This window comes from Liolophura sinensis, chromosome 3 (assembly GCF_032854445.1).
Source record: "Liolophura sinensis isolate JHLJ2023 chromosome 3, CUHK_Ljap_v2, whole genome shotgun sequence".
Classification (NCBI taxonomy): Eukaryota; Metazoa; Mollusca; class Polyplacophora; order Chitonida; family Chitonidae; genus Liolophura; species Liolophura sinensis.
The window spans coordinates 3,187,092-3,199,803 of record NC_088297.1 but is presented as its reverse complement, the minus strand read 5'-3'; the positions used below and the strand labels follow the sequence as shown (position 1 = coordinate 3,199,803).

Sequence of the window (12,712 nt, the reverse complement as noted above, 5' to 3'; positions counted from 1 at the left end):
GTCATTCGACCAATCAAATGCCACAATACAAAGCCCAAATTCACAGCGAAGTAGAAAATGGTGAAACAACAACCACGTGTGTATTATTTACACATACGTACAGCTATAGATTAGGTACCTGTGTGCAGTACCGGTATGGTACCGAGCATTTATAGTTTAATAATAACATATTTTTATTAATGCATGTACCTTATAGCATGAAAAAATCATTTAATCGCATTTGGTTCGCCTTTAAACGTGTGAATTTTAAACCTTGAAATTCCGACTGGGGATCAGGATTCATATATAGTTTCGAGCACCCGGGATCCTGGCAGTGACCAGTACGTCATAAGTAACAGAGAGGTAAATGGACCTAAATGCTGATTTTTCTGGTGCAGCAATTACTTTAGTTTCCCATTTTGCCACTAGGGGGCGTTATCTGGTAACTCCTGTTCGTCCCCCAATTTTATCAGTGGGTGCAGTATTACAAGACAGTGTAATTGCAAGACACCGTGGGGTCGCTGAGTTAAATTATGATTTAATTATAATTATATAATTACAATTTAACTTAGTTATAATTCATGTACAACGCACAGAGCATATTCCTGCAATCACTGCCCTTCACAGCTATACTTCAACTTCAGTTTGGCTTTCAATACTTGTTTGCAACGTAAAACACGAATCAAATGAATAATATAATCAACACATGTTTGCGTACATGTATGTTGGCACGGTAACTTACAAATCTTGTAGGTAAGGTGCATTAGTCAGGGGCTTTAGGTCACCGGGTGTTGTTCTGAGTGGCTGTGTAAACAAACATATGTTTCATTGACAACTGGGTTCCACGGCAGTGTATATGTGTAACTGGAGCAGCTTTCCAGTGCTTATACTAGCAGTAGTTAGCAGGAATTGCCCGTTAGCTCAGTTGGTAGAGCGCTGGACATCAGCTGCAGAAACCCGAGTTTGAATGTGACCGACGTAGTGAAATCTTTCAACCATTCCACTGGTACCTTGACCCAACAGGTTCTAAGAAGCGTGGAGCTCTGGGCCAGTGATCTTGGGTGTGTTTTGGGAGAGAGGGGAGGATTTAAGTGGGGAGGAGTGTAACAGGAGCAGCTTTCCAGTGCTTATACTAGCAGTAGCTAGTGGAAATTTCCCTTTAGCTCCGTTGGTAGAGCGCTGGACGTCGGCTGCGGAGACCCAAGTTCGAATCCTTGTGTCACCCACGTAGGGAAATTCTTCAGCGATTACATAAGTACATGTAAGCAAATTGTACACTCATTCCAAGTTGGTAATTCTTAACTTGATGTATTGTTATCATACATTACATTCAGGCTACCATATTTTATCCTGGCCAAACGAAAACTTTCTGTGTATTTCACACTTGTACCTGTAATCTCAATTCGCTGGAAACTACCTCAGCATTCTGCAAATAAGTATGAAGTTATGTTACAAAATTACCACTACACATTTCTTTCAAATTCAGTTTCATAAAGGTCAAAGGGGAAATGACAGCCATTTTGCAATAATCACTTCTCATTTCTCATTTTGTTATGTGCATGGGCAGTTATCTGCTGTAAATTTCACTCACAAATATTAAAATTTACCCTCAAGTTCCTTTATATCAAGCTTTCTGTGATATTCATATTGTTCTCTGTTTCAGTGTGCATGAAGTAGGACCATACAATGTGCACTCTCATCAAATGCGCTGTGAAGTTCACGCTGTCAACTCTAAAGTCACATCGATGCACCTTGTCAAAAACTCAGGCTTGTTTGTACTCTTTATTTTTTTTTGTGTGTATAATTTAAACGTAGTAGTTGAACTATGTCTAGTTATGTTAAGCATTTAAATACTGTGTATTCCATCGCTGTTTTCTTTCCTGCCTATAACCTAGAGTTCCTCTTCAGCCGTAAGTGGGAAGGTCTGTCAGCAACCAGCGGATTGTCATGGATTTCCCCCGGGCTCGGCCCAGTTTCCACCCACCATAATGCTGACCGCCGTCGTATAAGTGAAATATTCTTGGGTACGGCATAAAACACCAATCAAATAAAATAAAGAAATAAATATAACCTAGAGTGTTACTTTACATACTACTAACGCTAATAATCAGTTTATTACACACATATTTTCTTTTCTACCATTTCATCATTTGTTTTGTATGCACGTGTAATTCAGCTGCCAATATCATTTTAATGTCTAAACAGTGTTTCAAATTCTTGGGTGACAAAATAATTACTCTTGTTACAGGTTATCCCCTTCATATGGAGCCCACCAATTCTCTAAGCTGATGTGTCTAACTACTCAGTGCTCACAAGTGGTGGAGCTGTGCAAGCTTGTTCTTGGAGAGTTCAACATTGACTGATACAGGGGGTAGTCACTTAATTGGTTTTCACCTATTCATTCATATTGTTTGTGCTTCATTTTTACATATTACTTAGTTTGTAAGGTTGTTTGTCTTGTAAGTACATCTGTAATCAATACTCATCTTAACAATTTAGGTTTAAAAATTTTTGGCTATCAGTATTTGTCATACAAGTGTGCCATTTAATGTATTTGCTTTCAGTATACATATTAATAACTGGGTCATACCTAGTATCTTCACATTTCTTTGGGGTATTATAATCCATTTAAATGTTTTTTGCTAATGTAATTTTCTGTTCATACACTCCCCTCAAAATTTTCTTATCTGCATCAGTGGGGAACTCGTTCACGCATGAATGAAAACATTCCCAAACATGAACTCCTTTATTTTTTGTTCTTTCCTTTATTAAAACACAGTTGTCAGGGACAGAAGAAAACAGTGCATTTTAGTGTCATTGAGAGCTTGTGTGTAGCTCATCCTCAAGTCTCCCATAAAAGTGTATGTTGCTCAGGCCTAAGCATTTCACAATGGCCTTTGTGGCAGAGGGTTTAGCTCTGTCTGTTTTCCTCCCTTCCAGGCAGCTGTGTGTTCTCTCTTCAAAATTTTGAGAGAAAAGTTTGTTTTTGGGAACTCATTTAATGATGGCCAGGTTAAAAGCCTCTGCCTTGTTAGTACTCAGCAAGTGGCTTGTTTTACTCAGAGCAGATTGTCCAAGGCTAAAAGCCATACGTTGCCTGATTGTATAGTCAGTCTAAGGGCTAGCAACAAGTTCAAAATTGTCACTCACTAAACACTGTTTTTAATGCAGTTATCTCCTTTGGTTCCTCCCCACACATATTAATAATATGATAGTAGGGTAGTGGAAGACGCCCCATTATCGACCCTTTTCTGCCCTCATGCTGGCTGGAACCCTGAAACGCATATACAGAGAACAAGCCAAATGAGTGGAAGATTGCCCCTTTAGAAATAATTAGAAATAATAAAATTGTTCTTTAGAAATAATGGTAGATCATTTATGTATAGTATAAAAAGTAAAGGCTGCAATATGGAGCCAGCCTTGCAAGACACTGGCTTTAATATCCTTAGCATTATACATTTCTCCTCCACAAACAACCATTTGTTGTGTGTTAGATAGGTATCACTGGAAGAATGTAAGAGCAGTTGAGTGAATTTGTATGCTTTAAGTTTTTTAAGTAATATATTGTGATTAACAGTATCAAATGCCTGCTTGAAGTCTACAGGTACAGTTCCAATAACTTCAGTGTTATCTGTCGCCGTAAACCAGTGTTCAACCATTTTCAGCAATACAGTTCCACAAGAGCGTAAGAGGGGCAAAAACCACATTTATTTTTGCTCAATAATTTAAAATTTGAGAGATACTCGTATAAACAGTTATGTAAATGTCGTTCAGTGATTTTTGAAAAACTGAGTAGGACAGATATTGGATGATAGTTTTCAACTTTGAACCCCTTTTGTGAAGAGGGATAACCATGTCTGGTCATAACACATTTGTTTATTAGCATGGTAAAAGATTTTGCAATAATAGGGGCAGATGATGAAAGAAATTTAGAATTGACATTGTCCAGATCACTAGCCTTATCTTTATCAAGCCTTAAAAGGTATTGTAAAACAGAAACATACAACATATTTGGTATGGAGTAAAAAGTATCATGAAGAACTTTTCCCTCAACTTGTTCCCTGAGTTTTTCAAGACTTTGAACAAAATTGTCCTTGTTTATATTATTAATATCTATTAAAGAATGGGGACAGTTGAGAAGAAAGTATTGAAAATATGGAAAATTTTAGCTGGATCATCTATTAAATTGCCATCCTTCTCAGTCATAGCCAAATACTGCTTGCACAAACAGTGATCTCCCTGATAACACAGGACAATGGCATCTGTTACGCAAGTCAGGTTTCTACATATGAAGTCCTGTATGTCACTTGGAGTCTGTCAGTAGGCCTCTGTACACTCACTGTTTCACCTAGATGCAAAGTCGTCCACAAAGCCAGTTTCCTGTCTTTCTTTCACTCCGCTGTCCTTGTGGGGAACACATTGTCACAGAATGCCATCACTTTCACCCTGCTGCAATGGCTTTTCCCCAAGTGGTGTGTCCAGATGGTGCACTGACTCAGTGGTCCATGGCTACTGCGTATAATGAACTGTCCGCATCGGTTGTTATGTGTTTCACCTTATCTGTACTATTGATGCCTCATTGTGCTTGACTAGACTGTCTCAAACTACATTGCAATGAGTGCAACAAACGGCATGCAAGTTCAGCATGTTCAGTAACTGACCCATTTTCATTGCTAGTGTGGGTTCATTCCAACTAGCAGACATTTTCATTGTCTTTGCCTGCTTGGGGTCGCTGTGAGTTCAAGTCCAGCTCATGCTGGCTTCCTCTCTGGCCGTAAGTGGGAAGGTCTGTCTGTCTTCCCCAAGGTTCTGCCCAGTTTCCACCCACCATAATGCTGGCTGTCATCGTATAAGTGATGTATTCTTGAGTACTGCGTAAAACATCAATCAGATAAATTAAATAAATAAATTTTTGCCTGATAGTATCTCCATGGTACAACTTTCTACTTTTAGAAGAGAAGCCGCACTCAGCACAGGCAAACCTCTCTGTGACGCACACACCCCAAGGCACCTCGCTGTTCAAATCTCAGTTCAGCCCTTCAGGACAGTATGATGTTGTGGTCCAGTGGTAGGCAAATGCGGTATTCTACAGCTCGGCGGTCTTTCCCAGGTGCAGCAGTCTGTAGGTGTTTTACTCAGCTTTTGATCTCTGGCATTCAGCCTGCTGGTAAGAGTCCATGACAGTGGGAGCGAATGGGCCAGTACACCAACATCATAGGGCTGTAGATCGCAGTCCAACAAGTTCACACATTCAATTTTTGTCCAATCCATGCAATCTCACACAGCTGCTGTTGCTCATATGTACATATGTTTTTGGCACATTCCTACCAGCCTGAGTGTTGCTTTATTGCCTCTGATTGAATAGTTTTTTTCTTTTCCTAAACCTTGACACCTGTCTCTTTCTCTGTCCTTTTGCCATGGCAAACACTGTGTTTCTCAAAAAGTACAAAATCTCATATCTAATGTGAGCTCCACTGAATAATTTTATTCTGCCAGGCATATCCAGTTTCAGAGTTTATATGCACCAAAAGCACTTACCTGTTATGTATCCCCGACATCCATTGACACCTTCAGAACCTATCACTTATGCACCACTTGACAGTTAAACATTTACATTTAAAACCTCAAGTTTTCCTTTTTGACAGTTTTATTTGATTGGTGCTTCCTTGTGCTAAAGCAGCATAAGTTTCAGTCAAGTCAGTCAGTTCAACCATAAAATTAAGGTTCAGTCTTACAACAAATCACAGGAATCTGGGAAGATGTCAAAGTGACACGTCAGTAGTCACTGTTGTCTGCAGCACCCGTCACACTATACAAACTAGCCTCTATTATGATTAGTCAATGTCTCTTAATATCATTGGCTCTTTTCATATATTCCCACTGAAAAAATTAATAAAAAAAAACAATCTGAATGTAGTGCCTGTAACATGGACTTGACCAATCACAGGATTGCAATTGCCACAAACAGTACACGGATTGCCAAATGCAGTTCACCATGTGTATACAAATACCACAGTCCACAGTGGCATCTTTTACAACCACAACGATTTACAAATCTATAACATAAGAAGTCACTGCTCTGCATTCTTTCCGGGTTGATTCCCTCTTGTGTTCGTTAAGATTATTTGTCTTTATTATTATTCTCACCAAAATTGTGCCGCGTTTCTGGTGAAAATGGTTATTCTGAAGTTTATGAAATTTTAACATGTTTGTCTGTAGGACTTGAACGAATGAATGATTATGGCATAAAGCTGCATTGGCAATATTTCAGGCATATTGTGGGGGACTGTAGGACTTGAAGTTGTGCATCCTAACTTTTAGGTAGATTTTGTCATGTGACTTGGCAGCCATCTTGGATTTTGATGAAAACCTGAAAAAAATCTTCTTCTCCAGAACGGCTGATGTGACTGAGCAGAAATTTCAACTGAATGTGTACAAAGCCTAGGCTTGTTAAGTTTGAGAATGAGAACTTTCTTGGTTGAAAATTGTACAAGCTTGCTATTGGGTTAAATTGTCTTGTAACCCCAAATTTCGTTTTTTGCTAATAATGTCTACACTTGTTCAGGTGATTTTCTGCAAATAGTCCTGTCATATGCAGTTTTTGACGCTGATTCCGAAAATGCAATTTTTGCAAAACCGGAAGTGACATTATCAAAACCAGAAGTGGGTATACCTCCTTAACCAGTGAAGCTAGAGATGCAATCATCCCAAGGCAGGCAGACAAATTTTACATTACCGGAAGTGACGTCAACAACCCGAAAGTAGTACATGCCAAAAAATTTGCAGTTTTTTCATTCTCAAAATTGAAAAACTTCTAAGCGAAAGAGGCTTGACAGAAATGCGTGAAACTTAGATAGGTGACAGACTTGGAGATGTGCTCTTTTGAGTAAAGATTTGGGTGTCCTCAAGTCATGTGATGTGGCGGCCATATACATTTGACATGAAAATGTTTGAGAGTCATTTTCTCCAGAACCCTGGCTGATTGTCTTGAAATTTAGCACACGTAACAAGCGTTCCCTGGAGACTGTTTGGAAGAAAGAATGCAATGTTTATGCAAATTAGGTTTTACATGATACAGAGGAAGTGATATCACGTTTTTTTGTGTGTGTGTGTTTTTTGGAATTTCAAGATTCTAAATATGCTATCTGACATAATTTGATGTCCAGATCACGAATTTGTTCTTATTTTTTCCCTGTAAGATGTAGTTATGTTGCAAATTGTGATCAGAAATTTGCAATTTCCCCATATTTGTAGGTCTTGTGACAGAAAACTGATACACCTGTAGAGTTCAAGATTGCTGATTGAAAGGGACTATATATGTACTGTATGTATGCTGAAAATGTTTGAGTTGTCTTAAGGCAGGATATACAGGGCTTCAAAATTTGATAAAAGGTCGATTTACGATTTTTTGGCACATTTACAAGACATGTTACATAATGCATGTACAATCTGTTTGTGTCTAGAATGAATGTAGAAATATTGTAAGTATGCCACCCAACATAGTTTGATGTTCTTATCTCGAACCCGGTCTTATTTTTTTTCTTGATGTGTATACTTTTGACCTAAATTGTGATTAAGCTGTGAAAAATCGCAATTATCCCAGTATTTGCTGGACACTAGACAGAAAACTGCTATAGTTGTAAGCTGAAAATGACTGTATAATAAGGGCTATGTATGTTCTGTAAGTATGCTGAAAATCCTTGAGCTGTGTGGAAAAGAAGAGGACATACACGCCTTTAAACATTGCCCACAGGTTGATTGACTACATTTGACACATTTATATGTACATATTATGTAGTGTATGTACAGTGCATTGATGGTTACGAAGAATATGTGCTTTCTATCAATGCATAGACACCATTCAATTAATGTACTGTTTCTGCAATATTACGATTGACAGAAAGTGTTTATGTGTCATTTTCTTGACAAGGTTTAATGCGATTAAGCTGAAATTTAAAATGCAGATAGAGCATGTTCGAACAAATGAAGGGTGCAGAAATTAGTTGTTTATCTTGAAAACTGTGGAAATGCGCTGATCACTGAATTTGTCACAGAATCAATATTTTCTGAATTTAAATATTTTCTGTATTCTACTTTATGTAGTTTGATGACCTGACCACAAAGCTGCTCTGAAACCTATATCTGCTATGTATATAATAAACAGTCATATTTCTGACAGTACATAATAATTTTGGCCTTTTTTTTAAATTTAATTCCGACATCTTAGTACTATCTAATGTATGAATGACATGTGTATGTGTCTGTGTCATTCTGCTGTATTTTGGTTTAGAGGACAGGATTTGAACATATCTCGCTGAACATTATACAGTTTTATGAACTGCTCAGTCAGGAGAGCTACAGGTGTTCACTGACTGCCTTGTTTGCCATTAATCACATTCTTCAAAATCAGCAACAGACATTAATTTTGATTTGTCATTCTGTCTGCTCACCCGTACTCTGTCCACCTATCTGTCACACAGGTCTCATTGTGTCATTCTCATAAAATTTTGTGTGCATGTGTTCATTTTGTGTAACCTCACATCAAGTTTGAAATCCAGCTTACTCCATGAATAATTGTTGCATATTTCGTGTGTCGTATTAATCTTAATTTGCCATAATTATGACCTTGAAGGGTGCTTTACTTTTCAACTTCATGCATATCATTGATTCTGTTAACTTTATTCTTAATGTTATATTCGTATCCTTGAAGGTCTGCCAGCAAGCTGAAGATGGTCGTGAGTTTTCCCCAAGCTTTGCCCGGTTTAATACTGGCTATCATCATGTAAGTCAAATATTTTTGAATACTGTATAAAGCTCCAGTTATATAAATAAATAATGGTAATGTTATAAATAGTCTTTAACGTCACGCCAACTTGCTTTTTTAAAAAGGTTTTTCCCTCGCTCACAGCTTGGGGCACATTGGTAACAGTAAGCATTTGACAACATATGGGTTTTCTCCAGCTTCCTCCACCCATAAAAGTTACTGCCATCACATTAGTATGTCATTAAACAACAGTTAAGTTAGTAAAGAAATAAATACACAAGGTTAAAAAAGAAAGTTACATAATAAAAGCTACAGAATACACAAATAATAACAAAGCATGTTCATTTTTACATTCATTTTTCGTTTTTTTTGCTTTTTTTTTGTAGTAGCTGTCTGGTTGAATAACAAATATTCATGAATTTCATCATATTTGGCCACTGTCCTAACAGGTTTGTTTATTAATTCCATTCATATAATTTACCCCTAAAGGGTACATTTATCGTACATATACCTCGCCCATCCAAGCTTACTCAACAAAGCTCTGTGAGTGTAGATAATGTAAATACTTCAGCGTTCCACATTTCATGCACACTAATTACTTTGATGAGCAATTGTATTGAAATCTTTATTTATTTAGGGGACAAGTTTCTCTTTTTTTTTCCTATTCTCACATTGTATTGTTCTTTTGCTTTTCTTCGATCTACAATACTTACAATTGTAGTTTACAAACAAATTTGAAGGTTTATTATACTTTCTTTGCTTCAGTCTGTGTCAGCTACCGGTGTATAAACCCTTTGTTTGCTTAGTTTCAAAAGATCCATTTTCAATTATTTTCATTGCATTTTTTCCACTTGTAGTAAAATAAAATTGCTAACTTCTGGTGACTTGCAATCAGCATCTCAAAGTTCATCAGATAGCATAGTTTTTATGTAATGTTTTCTAATAACTGGCTGCAAAAAACATAAAAAGGATTTCACAATTTCCAAATTTTAGTGACTTATATAGACTAGCATGCTATTAAAGGTTTTGCACTAAATTCAACATGGCCACCAAGTCACATTACCCAGTTTGCTGATGGACATATTGCATTTTTTTTCCTCCAAATAGCATCAGCTGATGGGATGTTACATGTGCTAAATATAGGAGTATAAGGAGATATACCCACTTCTGGTTTCAAGGATGTCACTTCAGGTTATGTGTTTGTATATTTACAATCATTGTCCAAAACTGCTACACATACAATTATTTTGCAGAAAGTGCAAGTTGTTTGTTTGTTTTTTTTCTATGTCCTACTTTTGGTTTGCAAAGGTAAAATTTGTGTCTTTGCATTGGCATTATGCTGGGACATCATTTGTTAAGGAGATGTACCCACCTCCAGCTTTTAGGATGTCAATTTCAGTTTTATACAAATTGCCAGAACTAAATCAGACAGTGTAGAAACTATGGCACAAAGGCTACACAAAAGGCAAAACTGTCCAGTGTGGCAAAATAGTTACAACACACTAAAATAAAGAGTGTTAGTTTATCTACATGCTTACCACTTTTTAGCCTCACTGTAGCAATGGGTCCTGGTTGTGTGACTTTTAAGAATGAGAAAAACAGCAGATTTTTAGTGTTATCTGCTGTTCTCTGGGCATCACAGAAAAAAATGGAACGATATTTAAGTTCATCAGGCAAAACTTCAATCTAACTGTGTACAGGTTATGTTTGATGTCACATGACTGAGTTTTTTTATTTTATTTGATTGGTGTTTTATGTCATGCTCAAGAATATTTCACTTATATGATGGCAGTCAGTGTTATGATGAGAGGAAACCGGACTGAGGGAAACCACAACCTTCTCTTACTTTAAGAGGAATACCACATTCCAGTTGTAAATGCCATAAATGTTACCAAAAAGTATACTTTTTGTGAACCAAAGCAGTCATGTTTTCTTAATTTCTCCTGATTATGGGTATTAATTCAGTGAGAGGCATTACCTGCTGTCAGTAGACATGATGTGGACACTTTCAACACCAAGTGCACAGCATGTCTTCAAACTGGCATTCTGGTTTGCGTAAACAAGGATTTGCATTCAGTGTGTATGAAACATATATGGGTGTATCATTTTCCTTCTAGTGTTTGATTTGCCTGATGAAAAATGTTTTCTTCATGCAGCTCTGCCAAATATATATTTTCTCATTAACATCTGTGATATTTATTGGCAGATTGACAACTCCATTTTCTGATATGGTGGAACAGTTTGCACTGTCATCGTTGTCTTCATCTCATTGAACTTCAAGCAAAATGCAAGCCATCAATCCAGGACCTCCTACAGAAATGCATCCTACACCTTTCACAGACCTAAATGTACTGTGTGCAGTAATGCTCGAATGACTATACTCGGGAACTTCCAAATATGGAGAAGAGTAAACATTAATAACATATTTGTAATAATCAGCTCATTACATATTATTCTTGCTGATAGTATGAGTACATCAATGCAGAAATTGCAAAGTTCTTGCCCACTTGTTAAAGTGAAGGTAGAAAGTGATAATATTTAAATTGTGTAATATATATTACATATAGGTGAATGACTTAAAATTTTACCCCAAAAGTTCATTTTTAGAGGCAAATAAATGTTGTCAGATATACTTTTGGTGCGATAACTTTCCTATTCCTTAGGATATCGTCCTACTTTCCAAACAAACCCCAAAACACCTTTATAACATTAATAGAACTCTCAGAATAAGACACAAGGTACAATTTTTGTGATGGTCCAAATTTAAGGTCATATACCATGAATTTCCAAAGTACTTTAACTGCCTTATCGGTGTAAATGTTCAAATAATATGTCTTTGTCCATGTTCATTTGTAATATTTTTTGGTTAAATAAGTATAAATAAAGGGTTCAAAGTTTATTTGTGTTGTGATCAAATTAATTTATTTCTTCATGAGTGTGCATGCTCAGTTGACAACAGTATCCTTTCATCCCTTTCACAATGGTGTCAGAACAGATAAGGTAAACTGATAAGGCCTCCGTGGCCGAGATTGTTAGCGGCACAATGACCCAGGAGCCTCACACCAATGAGGTCGGTGTGAGTTCAAGTTTAGCTCATGCTGGCTTCCTGTCCGACCATATGTGGGAAGATCTTCCAGCAACTTGCAGAGGCCAGTTGGTTTCTCCAGGCTCAGGCTCTGCTCATTTTCCTACCACCAAATAAATAAATATAAACTGCATATGTATATCATACCTGCACATATATATCATACCTCACAATATGTATATTGTGAGGATTGTGCTCATTCAGGCACTTCTTCCCAGTGACTACTGTATCCTGTTTGGTGTGTATGTGTGGTCTATACTTCAGCAAATATATACTGAAACTTAGCATATTAAATGCATGTCATTTTATCTGTAGTTCAATGCCTTCACAATATTTCAACTTGGTCAATGGAAATGGGACCAATGGAAACAAGACAAGGAAGCTGTTTGAATAAAGGCCTTACCACTCCCTGTGTTTTCGGTGTTTAATGTTACGCCATACATATACTTAGGCATAAGTAGTCATTAAAACTAACTGTATTTCAGTGTGGTTGTAACAAGCTGTAAAAATAAAAACTAGGAAATAATTTAAAAGAATTGTAAGGCTGATGTATTCACTATTTCTCCATTATTTGGTGTTCAGAGGCCGGTCACCCCAGTGAAGAAACTGTTTAGCAGAAAATCTGCCACCTGAATCACAAACTTTTAAAATTTACATCATGTACATCCGATGTGTAACAACGCCATTCCAGTGTAATAAATAATTACTGTATCATTAATTACTAACTAATACTGTTAAAAGTTTCGAATTCAAAGTTTTAATCTGCAAAAAGAGAACTATATCCCCATTATTTGTGCATACCATAAACCAGGCTTTTCTCTCTAAGTTTTATGCAACCTTTGACCGTGTGAAATCGAAACAAATAAAGAATATCAAGAAGAAGT

General features: G+C 37.0%; 1 long non-coding RNA gene across 4 annotated transcripts; it reads left to right on the top strand.

Moving 5' to 3' along the window:
• Nucleotides 1–59: 59 nt before the first annotated feature.
• Nucleotides 60–11,627, top strand: LOC135463645 (uncharacterized). Of its 4 annotated transcripts, XR_010443569.1 has the most exons (10): nt 60–342; nt 1,003–1,240; nt 1,643–1,750; nt 2,228–2,350; nt 3,584–3,664; nt 4,933–5,146; nt 8,690–8,761; nt 9,130–9,192; nt 9,851–9,934; nt 10,950–11,627. It is a non-coding gene; the product is annotated as an uncharacterized LOC135463645 (long non-coding RNA). The 4 variants fall into 4 exon arrangements; XR_010443571.1 differs by lacking the exon at nt 3,584–3,664 and having other exon boundaries at nt 4,933–5,089; XR_010443568.1 differs by lacking the exon at nt 3,584–3,664.
• Nucleotides 11,628–12,712: the final 1,085 nt, after the last annotated feature.